At 48.0% G+C, this 13,717-nt stretch overlaps 1 protein-coding gene and 1 long non-coding RNA gene across 2 annotated transcripts in view; both read right to left on the bottom strand.

The window, feature by feature from the left end:
* LYRM4 (LYR motif containing 4) overlaps positions 1–13,717 on the bottom strand; it is a 113,622-nt gene that overhangs the window by 64,346 nt on the left and 35,559 nt on the right. The window lies entirely within an intron of this gene.
* LOC136792045 (uncharacterized) lies at positions 57–6,985 on the bottom strand. Its single transcript, XR_010835188.1, has 3 exons — positions 6,925–6,985; positions 2,647–4,140; positions 57–1,953 (listed from the first exon to the last, which is right to left on the bottom strand). It is a non-coding gene; the product is annotated as an uncharacterized lncRNA (long non-coding RNA).

The raw sequence follows: 13,717 nt of genomic DNA, 5'->3' as shown, positions 1-13,717 counted from the left end.
GCCTGCGTACCGCAAAAAAAAAAAAAAAGAAAAAAAAGAAAACCAGTCAGGAATGTACATAAAGAGATTTATGGCCACACTGTCTCTAACAGGAGGGGAAAAAAAAGGAAACCAAATAATTTTCAACATTTGGGAGACAAACAAATCATGGTAAGCTCTACAATAAAATACTGGAAGCCATAAAAAAAAATCATGAGGCAAAAGAGAACTGAGTCACATGGGGAATGTTCCCCATACATCAGGCGAACAGAAGCTGTAAACCCAGAGGGCAGGTGTGCTCCCCAAGGGTGCTACAAAGGTGAACCTACTGATACAGCTTCATTTCGTTCATGTCAATGGTCCAAGCAGGCTGAATGGCTGCCAACAGGCAGTTCATGGAAGCAATCTGAAGTCCTGATATCAGGCTGAACCCCCAAGCCTCTAGTGGAAACAGTGGAGCCACGTGACTCTCTGGGTAGAACCTCCAAGATAGAACCCTCAGAGTGGGTTAGTAGGGAGTATTCACAGTCCTGGGCTAAGATCATGAGTTTGTTAAACTGGGAGAATTAAGACAGATTAGTGAGAAATATCCCTGACTGTGATTCAGGCTTACTGTCATTAAAAATGACCCCCGAGTGATATGCAGAAACCAACGAGGTTATAAGAGACTTAGAAAAATCACCATTGTGCAGCCACTAAGTAAATAACTGATTCAGGCAAGGTGCATTAATGGGTCTGAAAACCATCGGGCATAAGGCTGCTGGGGAACAGTTTACTTATTAATCACAAAGAGAAACGGGATGTTTATAATGGAGATATCTCGCCTCCACTGTAATAAAGGGTCAAACTGAGCACACACCAATAATGGTACCACCGACATCATGGACGCCTGATGGGTGGAAAGGGAGAAGGCCTTATTAGCCACCCAGGGTTCCTGCCCAAGGGTTTATTCCGAGTATAATAAGAAAGATACACTCTGACTGATTCAGCCTGGCCAACAGTCTAGACTAAATAGGCCAATATCATGAAAGTTGAAAAAAAAAGAAGGCAGAGGGCCTCTTCTACATTCAAGGAGACTTAAGGGACGTGACTACGGAATGCAACGCCTGATCCTTGAACAGATTCTGGATTAGAAACAACTGTGAAAGGTGGGACAGTTGGAGACGTGAAGATGGACCACAGTACCGTCCAGCACGCGCTGATGCTCAATTCCGAGGTGTGAAAACGGTACTGTGAGAGGCAGAAGCACGTCCTTGTTCTAAGAAGACATCCAACTGACACCTACAGAGGTAGCGTTGTGCCTGCAACTTAATGGCAACATTGGTGAAATTAAGGAAAGCGCAAAATATTCATTCTCTTACATAAGCTGCTTAAGTTCAAGTAAGATAGTAATTTTTTAAAGGAGAAAACCATCCAAGGACTTCCCTGGCAGTCCAGTAGTTAAGAGTCCGTGCTTCTAACGCGGGGGATGTGGGTTCTATCCCTGGTGGGGGAACTAAGATCCCACATGCCATGCGGCACGGCCAAAAAAAAAAAAAAGAAAAGGAGAACACCATCCAGAGAAAAATGATATGCTGCTTTTCATTTCAGAAGAAACATGCCTGAAAGATGAGTTTTAACGTTAGCCCCTAAGCTGTCTTGGGTTTCTCCCAAGGCATCTGAATGGAACACACATTTAGAAGGGTGCATAATGAACTTCTTCAAAGTTAAATTTGCAAATCTCATCAATGTTGTCAGTAAATATTACAGGTGTTACGAAATTAAGGGAGATTCTTAACATACAAAGAAGTGTTGATGCCCCCCCCACGTAACACGAATAAACCAAGAAGCCACCTGAGTCAAGATGCACAGGTGATCACGGAAGCCTGAGACGGGCAAAGGTGATGAATGAGTTTATTATAATCCAGCTCTTCAGAGACTCAAAGTCAGTCTGTTTCCTTTGCTGAGAGTCTCGGAGTTCGCGTCCCACAAGGCCTGTAAGTGAATGCCATGTAAAGTGCAGTCGCTTCCAGCTGAAAAGGGCTGGGGTGAGGACAGTGGCTGGCTGGGCGCAGGGAGGGGGACCCAAGGGCAGGGTCTGGCCCTTCAGGGGTAACATGCTCAAGTATTCTGGTACAACTTAAGCTTCTTAAGTTGTTCACCTCATTAGCAAAAGATGTTTACACATGCAACCTTAATGTATGTTTATAGTTATTTATAAATCATCAACACGTGCTCCTGTGCTACCAAATTACGCACTTAAAAATATGTCCAAGAGTAGGCACTTTAAAAGATGAGGTAAAAAATATGAGCAGAAGCTCTGTACTTCCTTCTTGGACCTCAAAGGCTTGTCCTGCCTAATTCCTGAGATGCACCCGCTCACCTTGGTGATTCAGAGGATGGCAGTTCTAAAGCACAGCGGCATTCATACTGGGGTCTTAATCACTGGGTGCCTTAAATCATCGCTCCTTTGCAGAGGGATGGCTGGGACACTATAAAAGCCCACAGTAGGCAGCCCCGCTCACAAGGGCCTCAGGCAGCCTCTGCCTGGATCTCTTCAGTGGTATCAGGAGAAGGGCTGGGGCGCCTCTCTCAGAAGCGGCTGTTTCATGATTCACGCGGTAACCTCCTTCCTCTCTAATGCAGAAGGTAGGCTGCGCGAGGGCGGGGCGGGGACGAGCGCTGTACCGTCGCTGTATCCTCGTGTCCAGAACAGTGTCCAGAACGCGCAGAGTGGCAGAAATAACGGACAAATGCTGACTGACTGTTTTAGAGAGCTCTTCCGCACGCCTAGCGTGGCTGTACACGGAAACGGCGGCAAACCCTCGTATCACACGCTGCGCGGCGCCGAGCACCACCGTAAGCACTGTTCACGCGGTAACTCGCCGAATCCTCGCGACAACCTTATTAGGCAGGTACTGCCATCGATCCCATCCTGGCCGAGGAAATCGGGACAAAGAGCGGCCAGGTGACCTGCCCAAGGGCAGCAGCCGGTGAGCGGCCGCGCAGGGACTCGCTGCGGACAGTGTGGCTGCCGAGTCACACCTGTAACTGCTCCACGAAGCCGCCTCTCGCCAGGTCAGAGGACTGGCCTCGCCGCTGCCATACGGATGCACAGGCCCGGGGGCTAACGCCCCCTGCAGGTGACAGGAGGACAGACCTCCAGAGCCGTCCACATTCATCTCGTTTCCAAGCCAGACATTCTGGAGCCTTCAACCGTGTAACAGATACTGTGGAGTCAGTCCTTCAACACCTGGGTCTCCCTCTCTCTGGGTTTGGTCGAGGTTGTCCCTGCAGGGTCAAGAGTCCAGCCATGGACTCCAACAGCCCTGGGTGTGAGACCTAGCCTCGCAAAGTCACCCTTTGACTTGAGCAAGTTTCCTCTTCTGAAAAATGAGTTGATAACACTTCCTTCTTCATAGGAATATTCACTATCCTTTGGTCCAAACTTCCTTCCTCGGGCAGGGCCCTGGCACAGTGTATCACCCTCCGGGGAGACACATTAGCGTTCATGTGGGTGGTGGCGCTGTGCTTTATGGGAATGTACTGTACTGGCCTGGGAAATCGCTTCCTTCTGTTTTCACTGGAACGATGTGGCTCTTGAGCTTAAGTTTATATGGTGACACACTGACTCAATTCTGTCCGCGGCTGCACAGTTCCTCCTTTCTTACAGGAAAAAGGTCCTCATAAAAACAATTTATAGCACATCAAAATACTGACAGGAACCTTAAGCCCTAATGTCTGAAGATATCTGTGGACATGATTTATCACAGAAGCTCCACTGTTATAACCCGGCAATTAGGAAATATTGATAAATGCAAACACATCATTGATGTCAATTAAAGAAGCACAAGACGGATGAGGCTCCCAAAGTGCTTTGACACAAGCAGTTAGAGCTGAGCCTGTCAACACACATCAAGGCACCGCAAGCGCCGCGAGAAGTCCGGCTGCCCCGAAGCCAAGGTGCTGCCACGTTAGGAGTGAGGCTCTCTCAGCAGATGAGCACCTGCTCAGGAACATCTAACAGAACCTCAGGTAAAGTCCGACGTAACCAAGGTGCTCACTGGTGACTCATGATGAGGCAGGCGCAGAACGTACTCGAGAGGAGCTGGGGACCAAGACGCGATGACGCAGCTAAACGGTCCCGACTGTGCACGTGAGGGGCGCACACCAGGCCAGGACCTGCAGAAACAGGCAGCTTTCAGGGCAGTGTTTGGGAATACATTTTAACATTCCCAGCTATCCTGTTTTGTAGGACTGAGAAGAGTCTTGGATTTATTTTCAGTGGACGACATGAACAACCCAGGTTCCATTCTCCCTGGGAAGGGCAGAGAGATTTGAGCCCGAGTCCTGAGAGAACGGAGGCATCGGGAAGTTGTGAAGGAAACTTCGTTTAAGAGGAACAGAAGTTAACTAGTCACGTGTCGGTTGTGATGGATTTCAAGTGCTGGTAAGACACCAAGTTCAAGCATCTACTAGACACAGAGGGCCACAGTCTGCAGGAAAAGACAGGACCGAATACAGTTTCGAGGAGGAGGTGTGGTGAACTACCTCTGAGAAGAAGAATACGGACATAAAGAGACTAACTGACTTAGCAATAAGGGGGCCTATGCTTTTGAGACAGCAGTTGCATTTTTGAAGGAAAGAAGAGTTAAAAAAAAACCTCGTCACCTGTTGCGTGAAAGGGCTCTATGAGGCACTAGGTAAGGGCACACACAACCCTCGTCCATCTGGGAACCAAAGCCTGGGAGGCCACAAGGACCGCTGAATGCCAGGGATTCTCACCCAGAGCCTCGAGGGCCCCATGTGCACAGGGCCTGGACAGGCATACACGCCCTTCCCTGTTCAGCCAAACACTCAAGACCACCGAGAATGGCCTGGAAACATTCCCAAGCCTCACATCGCCATCAGCGGGGGATCTGATTTGCTCGGCCACAAACCATTCCTTTTCTGAGTCATTTCACAGGCCACACCTAAGCCCCTTACAGACATCCGCTCACCTCCCTGTGAACGCTTCCTGCCGCCAGAGGGAGCATCTGCCTTCCAGATCCCTCCAGCAGGAAAGCTGCTCGAGCTCCGAGGGCTCGGGCACCTCATCCCTCTGTCAGTGCACCTGACGTGGCAGGGCCGGGGGACAGGGGGTCAGGAGTCAAGGGCAGTGGGCGCCTCAAAGCCCCTCCCTGACGTGGAGCCTGCGCCGGCAGGATGTGAGCTGAGGCCTCCAGGACCGCACTACACTGCCTCACAGCACAGTCCTTCAGCTGCATTCTAATAAAATGCATGTTATAAGATTTGATTTAGATATACTTTTGTAGCCTTGGAAGCCCCTTTCTCTGAGAGCGAGTGAGTGCCCCCAGTTCTTTCTGGTGGATAAACTTTTACCGTTGTGTGAAAAATATTCATACAGAAACTGGCCCTTGGAATTCCATCTTCACAAGTTCTACCTAAACCACTGAGAAACATTTGGGAGGGTGGAGCTGCACGACAGCGAGGCCCACGTGTCGAGGGCAAAGGCTTTTGGGCGCCGACCACGCTGTGGGGCCAGGGGCAGCTCGGGGCCCAGAAGACAACCCACCTCCCCGGGAAGTCAGAGGCCCTGGCAAAGCCCTGCAGGAACTGCTGAGGAGTTAACCCCAGAGGGCTCTGGTGGCCCCGAGGACAACAGGTTTCAGTGGCAGGAGAGGGGAGCAGGGGCGCGGCAGGCCTGCCCTCGGCAGCTGGCGGGCGGGGAAGGAGCTCCCCGGCTGGGCGCTACGGGTCCTGCGCCGCGCTGGCCCCGCATCCAGCCCCGCATCCAGCCCCGAGCATCCTGCGCTCAGCCCAGCGAGCTCGTCGTCTCCCGGTCCTGAACCGCGATGCGGCGGCAGAGGCCGGACGTGGGGCACGAGCGCGCACGGGGCAGGCTTCGCAGGGCCCAGAAACCCACGGGGCCGCGCCGCTTCCCAGCAGCTCCCTGAACTGGCAGGAGAGCAGAGAGGACAGGCACTGGCCGGCAGGGAAAAATGGGCTCCGTTTAAAAAATATTTCCAGTAAGAAAAAGAGGTAATATTAAGAAAAACATGGACAGCTGCAAACTTTAAATAACAGCTGAGAGTTACTGAAAAAACCAAGTGCTGAGTTTGGCCCGGCTGAGACAGAACCTGGATCAAAGCCCGAGGACAATTTATTTTGGCTCTCTCCTCCGGTCTCCCTTCCTCACCCCACTCCTTCTTGGAAGGTCTGTCGCGTCCCAGAAAAGAAATCTCGTTGGTAATGAGGCATCCACGACCTGTCACCTGTGTGCAAGGGCAGCTTCTGTCACAGCTCACAGGTCCCCGGAAGCCGCCGTGATCCATGCAACATCCCTGCCATCACAGGGGGTTAAAAGCTTCGACACAGTGTAGCCAAAAGGGCTTTTCTGGAATTGGCCCCCGCAGCCGAGGCTGACGGCGGAGAACCGCCGCTGCATAACCCACCACCGCCGCACACCTCAGCCTACGCCACCAGTCACTGCCCACGGCCAAGGCGACACGCTGCCTGTGACATCCCGGCAGGCAGCCAAGCTTTCCTTTTAAAGTGCATTCAATAAACGCAGAGGGTCAGTGACACACCTCCCCCTTGGTCAAAGCCCAACGTTCACAAGTATGTTTCTGGGATCTAACAATCATCGTCAATTATTTTCAGAATCAGAAAACGTCAGGCCTGAAAGGGGGCCTCGGAGGCATGAGGCATCCCTCCACACCCGTGGGGTGCCGCCAGCTGGCCGGCGTTCAGTGACGGGTACGCACTGGGCTCCGACGGCACATCCACGACGCCGCAGGCAGCTCTGGGACGCACTCGTCTCGGTGAGTGCGGTAACTCCGTGAAAGAAACCCCCAGTCCAACCTCCACAAGGCAGCTAAACTTAGGTTTGTTAAATACAGCAGATTCGTAAAAAGAACTCTTGTGCTGTTTGGATCTTGGAAAGCAGTGCACCCAATTCCTCACCTTTTACAGATGAAGCCTCTTGGGTCATGGACTTTCTGGTGATGCTAGCTCGAATTTGTGACAGACTGTGAAGGGGAGTCCATGGGACTTCAGGTTGGTGGTGTTGTTACAACATTAAGGAGATGAGATTTGGGGTGGGGCGAGGAAAAGAGAAGTACTTGTTAGCCTGTATGAAGTGGAAATGCTTGAAGAAAAAGAAAATACTTAAAATACTGATCTGATTGTGTACCAGCATTACTTCATAACGCTAAGATTATTACAGTGCCATACCTTAGAGAATTTTTAAAGCCTTTCGATTATTGATAACCAACCAATCTACAAAATGACAACCTTAATTACCAGATTTGGGGAAGAGAGAACATTTCTGACACATCATTTGGCTCTGGTATTTCAAACACACAAGTACAAAACTAACCTTAACTTATGAATGGTATTCCTTGGGCTTCAGTAGACGAACTGAATGATGATAAAGTTTTAAGAGAGATTAAATATCATGACTGAGGATAGAGAGCTACCTAACAAGGGCTAGGGTTTAAATTTAGGTGTATCTCACTCAAAACCTCTGCTCTTTCCCCCTACCCCTATCATGTCTCTGAATGAAACAACAGTTTTTAGACTGATAGATGTATAATTAGAAAATAAATCTTCCCAGCAGCATAGGTGAAACCACCCTTCATATATATGCTTGTAAAACCCATCCAATGCAGATATCCAGTGCTCAGGAAACGAGCACATGTTCTCATACACACGCTGGGCTGGGCGTCATCACCTCTTTGCCACCTCCGAGGATGTGGGACAGAAACACAAATGGACATAAACAGGGGGAGCCCCTCTGTCACCCTTCCTAGAAGATGTGGCATTGCTTCCCTGTCAGCTTGGGAGAAGATCTTCTGCATAAGCATGACTGGAATTAACTCTGATTACTTGAAAGGACAAGCCAGGCAGTAAGGCATCAAAAGGTTTCCGCTGAAGGGCACTTCAGTGATATCTTGTCGGGAAAAGCACAATTGGAGCTGTGACCCTAGATCTATGGGGAAATTCTGAGCAAACACTTCTTAAATAAGGCAGCTGAACTTTACCATTTTCAGACTGTGGTTTTGTATTGTTTTTTCCTTTTGAAGGCAGAGAGGGCGAGAGAGTTTTTTGAGAAATAATAAAGGAGACCAGCCCCTAGGGATAAACTATTCGAGAGCCTACACAGGGGAAGCTGCTACCTTCTAATAAAAGCTCTAAATGGACCATCGGAAAAAGGAACACACATCTTCCCTCCTCCCCTCCTACGTGTTGTTTACCTTCTGCGAAGATAAGGCCACCCAGGGTGACCCCTCTTCTGAGAACTGGCTAAAAAGTGAGAACAGATGCAGGCCCGTCTTTCTCCTAACTGTGCATCCTTGGGAGAATTATTCAAACAGGCCAAGTGTGAATTTCCTCATCGAGCACACGAGGATCCTAGTATCTTTCTCGCGAGGCTCTCGCGAGGCTGCCGTTAGGCATTCAAAGTGCTTATGTAACACAGGGAGTCCGAGCCTAGAGAGGACGCGACGAATCGACACCGGTGAGGAGCGCCGCCCCCCCTCCACCATCTATCAAATCATCCGTTTGCAGATGCAGGAAACAGGGCGAACAAACCACCTGCCCAAGATCACACGGCAAGTTACTATCAGAGCTGAGATGAGCATGTTCACCTCTTGCCCCTGAGATCAATGTACTTTCTGCTCCGGAGTTGTTAATATCGGCTTCCACTTTAGGTGTTTCAGCAACAAAAAGGCTTTTCGAGGAATTCAAGAGTGAGCCGCTCTGGCAGACTAGACTAGGAGACTCATCTGCTAGACTAGATGGGAGAATGACAGATACCATGATAAAAATTCCCAAATGAAACCCGTGCCAAAGTTTTCTATAAACAGCACTACTATGTGAGCTCTTGTGAACATGAAATATGCAGAGGAACTATTAGTGTACATAAAAAGGCAGGGGTGATACAGGCTTCCTCTAGAAAGGAAGTGGAATCTTGTTCTGTGTCTGTCAACCTTGGAGGAATGAAGCAAATTTGACGGGTGGTCTCCAACTGAAAGGCATTTCTTCTAGAAGAAAGCCAACTGTGGGAAAATACTCTTGTCCCAGATTTGAGGAAATAAAGGAATTTCCAGAAAAAGCAGAGAGGAAATTAGTTTAAATTCTTGTATGAAGAAGTCTATTTATAGCTGCAGAGGAACTATATATTGAACAGGCTGAAAAAATAAATGTCAGACATAGGCCAAGCTATAAAACTAAACAAACCCTTCTCATTGCCCTGCTTTCTTAAACCTTCTGAGGAGGTTGGTGAATTTTTTATTCATACTGAGAGGATTCATATATCCAAAAGATATAGGGTTCACTTAGGGGGCAATTCTGGTCATTGTATATAAATTCATGTTGATTTCCTGAGGATTTTTATTCAAGTCCAAGACAAAGTACACAAATCTCCTTTGCCTCTGACCGCTTTAGTATTATTTTTTTAATATGTAGATTGATCCTTCCGATCTAATCGTAGCTGGTCTATAGAAGCACAGGGGAAAGCATTGCTGGGACATGCCAGTAAACACTATGCTGTGTTCCACGAATTGAGTGAGTAGATGGTATCTAGAACAGGAAGGATGGGCTTGGCTCCAACACAGTCCAAGCCAGAAAGAACTGCTGTGAGGTTCTGATGGACCTCTTAATTCCACCCCAACTCTGTCTCCAAAAAGCTTACAAAACCAATTCATAATTACATGGCATAGAGGGGGTGCTCGATAAACAGGGAAAGAAATTGTGGGTATGGATTGCAAGACACACAGTGTGTTTGTGTTTCACGTAGCTGGACCAGGGGGCAGGGTGGAGTCAAATCAAACAAACAGAAAGAGTATTAACACTGAGGCGGAGCTGGGGAGAGCATTCTCATCACTTACCCTATTACGTTATTACGTTATTGCTCTTCAAATGCCACTCCATTTTCTTTGAAAGAAAGTGTTCTCCTCAAAGGCATGCTTTAGTACCTGTAACATGTCTTCTACCAGAAAGGAAGGCTAACAGCAGAGCTGCAAGCAACATTAATAAAATAATTCAATCTTTTGACTTTCCTCGTAGCAGAAAGGTTAGACCAAGAGAAGTTTTAGGAATTTACGATGGCATAAATACACGGCTGGCTTACACCTTTGCTCACGTATAGCCTTAACTCTGGAAAGTTAACATCTCGGTGAAAAATGGTCAAGGGAAGCAGAGCATAGAGTAATTTACTCTAAAATGTATCATTATTTCTGCAAATAATCAAGAAGGGGACAGATACTGATGTGAAATGTTGAACCATGGCATTTTAGAACTCGAAGTAGCCTTACAAACTACAGCGTAACCCTTTGATTTTACAGATAAGAACCTGAAGGCTTGTGGTTCCAGCTCCCAATGATTTAGGCTTCCCAGCCTCAAGTATCAGTCAGTGTCTGAGGCATTCAATTTTATTTTTCTCAATTAAGAAAAAATTGAGGACTGGTTATACAGTTCTTTTTTAGGGGAAGGGAGAATTTTTTTTATTGTGAACCCCCCCCACAAAAAGTTACCATTTTAACCAATTTTAAGCGTATAGTTCAGCAGTGTTAAGTACATTCACATTATTGTAAAACATATCTCTAGAACGTTTTCATCCTGAAAAACCGGAACTGTCCCCATGAAACACTAACTCCCCTTTCCTGCTCCCCCAGCCCCTGGCAACCAACATCCTACTTTCTACCTCCTTGAATTTGATGACTTTAGGGACGTCATACAAGCGGAATCACACGGCACTGGTCCTTTTGTGTCTGGCTTAGTTCACTGAGCACAGCCCTTAAGGTCCATCCGTGTTGTAGCCTGTGTCAGAACTTCCTTCCTTTTAAGGGCTGAATAATATTCCATTGTATGTAAATGCCACATTTGGTTTATCCCTCCATCAGTGGAAGTTTGGGTTGCTTCCGCCTCTTGGATATTGTGAACACTGTATAATTCTTTCCATGTATTTTAAATGCCCCTAATGTACGGACTGACTTTCCTCTCCTTCATAAAAACGATGTCCAAGTAAATTTTAGAGATTCCCCTGAACCTACCAAAATGGTACTTAAGCTAAAAGTGTACTTGAAGAGAGAGATAAAGTGCACTATTACTTTTCCCTGCAAGACATACAGATAAAACACTCTGACCTTCTCACAGGCTGTTCTACAGGGTGACCACTGGGGGCGGGTAAGGCCCCCCTTTTCACTCAAGTCTGACCACCCCCTGGGGCACCGGCACAGGCTCCGTGGAGACCCAGGTGAGAGGGGCCTGTCACTGTTCAATGGCTTCTCATCCCACAAGAGGCGCACACTCAGAAAGTGACTGCGGGACGCTCCTCTTGAACAGTCATTTAAAAACTAAACCATAAAGTATCAAATGACAGTAAAAAATATGGTTTCAGAGACTCTCACTTATCACCACCCAAAATGCCAATAAACTGGGCACATTACTTCGCTTTTAGTGATCCACAAAAATAATACGTGTAAGCTAAACACTGAAAATGCTTCATCTCACATATACACACTCAGGTTAACTAAGAGGCTGCTACCCATAACATCAACCCCTTTCCTAGTATCTTTAATGGTTGTGTATAATGTCTGCTCTGAGCCGCTTACATACAACGGCAGGTTCATAGTTCCGGGTCTGGCACAGCCACTATTTGAATGGCTTCATTAAAAAAAACCACTAGCTTAAGAACAGCTGATGTGGTAGGGAATCGTGTCATCACTAAAAAGCTGCTGGCAAAAACAACACCTTGTTGTTATCCAGAATCAGAAAACAGAATATCCAGTTGGTCTTCTCAGTGTCAAATTACATACTACGGTAACCATATATTTCTTCATCCAAATACTTAGGTTACACACAAACCTGTTTAGCTGGATACACGTATATGCCATCACTGGCAGAGCAACCAAACGTTATCTGGGTGTAAGTTCAGGGCTCAGTGCGCCAGCCTACGTGAAGGAGTGGCCGGGCACCTCTGTGACCCGCGTCTGCTCTCTCAGAGCCCAGAAGCCCAGAAGGACCGAAGGGTCGCCTTGCCAGGGTGAGCGCTGATGAACACTGAGAGTGTCACACAGCTGTAAATAAACCCAAACTTCGCACAGATGTTTTAGTTTTCACCAGGTTTAAAGAAAAAGGTGCTACGCATTTAAGATTTAGCTGAAGTCACAATCGTAATTCATGTATTCAAGGAAATCTCATCCGAGTGTAGAAACACAGGCCCGGCACCTACTCGGTTACTGCAGATGCAGAGTTTCCCAGTTCCAACTGTCTCTTCTACTTCTTTTTCTCTCACAGACATGTGGCTATTAAGCTAGGTATATAACCGTATTTTGGAATGCTTGGAAAATGTTTTCTCTTTGATAAACACACAACCTCTGTGAGTCACCTGGGGTGGGAAACCCCTCTTCCCCCCACGGTATGGAGCACCGGAAGCAGCAATTCAAAACAAGGCTGGTTACGGTTGTTTACAATCCTAAGGGGCGTGATAAACTGCAGAGCTGTAATAAGTGGGGGTGATTAACTGATCGTTAGTCCAATAAATGTCTTATAGAGGGAATCAGAAGGAATATCTCCGGAACAGCAATACGGAAAAAAGAACCAAGATGAAAGCAAAGTCTGGTTGACTTTCTTGCTTCTCTTTCTGGTGTGAAACACCCAAGGAGCCCTGGTTACTGTCTCAGGGAGAAAGTCCTCGGTTACTTCTTTGCTGCCTAGACTGTGACAGCTGTCTGTCCGGCTGCTGTGCGTCCTTCCTGGCGCCGGCTGGCACACACGAAGGGCCTCTCCCACTTTCCGGATCCCACTTGGGAAGCAGACAGGGAAAGTAGGTTTGCTGGGGGCTAGTCCAGAACTTGCTTCCAGCAGAGAAAGAACTCACAAGAGCCACCAGGGTCCAGCTGTCTTTACAGAACCATTTAAAATGGAAATAATGGGAGTTTATAGAAAAGTGGGAGAATGTCTCTGCCGGTGACGGGAGAGGATAGGATGCATGTAGCTGGAAAGAGGGAGGACTCGAATTTTCAGGGAAGAGGTGGTCCAGGGCAAAGAAAGAACAAGCGTATGTCCGGCTCCTAGCCCATGCTCCGTAATTATGGAGGATGAATGAAAGGAGCCTGACTGGCTCATAAGGGGAAACGCGATCTGCCATTTTACTTCTTGCAATCAGAGTAATCCTCAGGAGCAGCGTGAAGGGCCAGTAAGAAATGCTGATGCTACTAGAATCCTTCCGGGTTGCCACATGAAGACTAAGATACCTCTGCACAGTAAGGATATAAAGGGAGGATGACCTCTGAGGAGAGGCTGGGCTACGATGATGTGGTCCTTAAGTATCTGGGGAACAAAACTGGGAGATGACTTACGAGTATCTCTACCCTTTGGTTTCTACTGACTCAGGAGCGCGCATCCTTGAACTTCTGGGTTTGACCTCAGGAATCAGAGAGCTGAGGTCAGGTCTGGCCAGGTGCCCTTAGACAAGGCATCCAGCTTTCCTGCCCCTTGGCTTCTCTACCCCGAGAGAACCAGAAGAAAATCTGTTCTCAGAGACGTCTTGAAAAAACACGGACTCTTACTGTGCTCGCAGTGGTATCATTCGTGTCGCGGCTGACTGAAGTGGGGCCCGCTTTCGAGGCTGGACAGCAGGAGGCAGGGAGCCGCGCTGAGAGGACGGCTTCAGTTCGCATGCTGCCCTTACGGCTGTGCGTGTCTGGCTCCCGGCAAGGCGGCTGTGGGCCTTCTCATCCACGGAAGATGA

The sequence above is a fragment of the Kogia breviceps genome, chromosome 10 (assembly GCF_026419965.1).
Source record: "Kogia breviceps isolate mKogBre1 chromosome 10, mKogBre1 haplotype 1, whole genome shotgun sequence".
Lineage (NCBI taxonomy): Eukaryota > Metazoa > Chordata > Mammalia > Artiodactyla > Physeteridae > Kogia > Kogia breviceps.
This window is presented reverse-complemented; position numbering and strand designations above follow the sequence as displayed.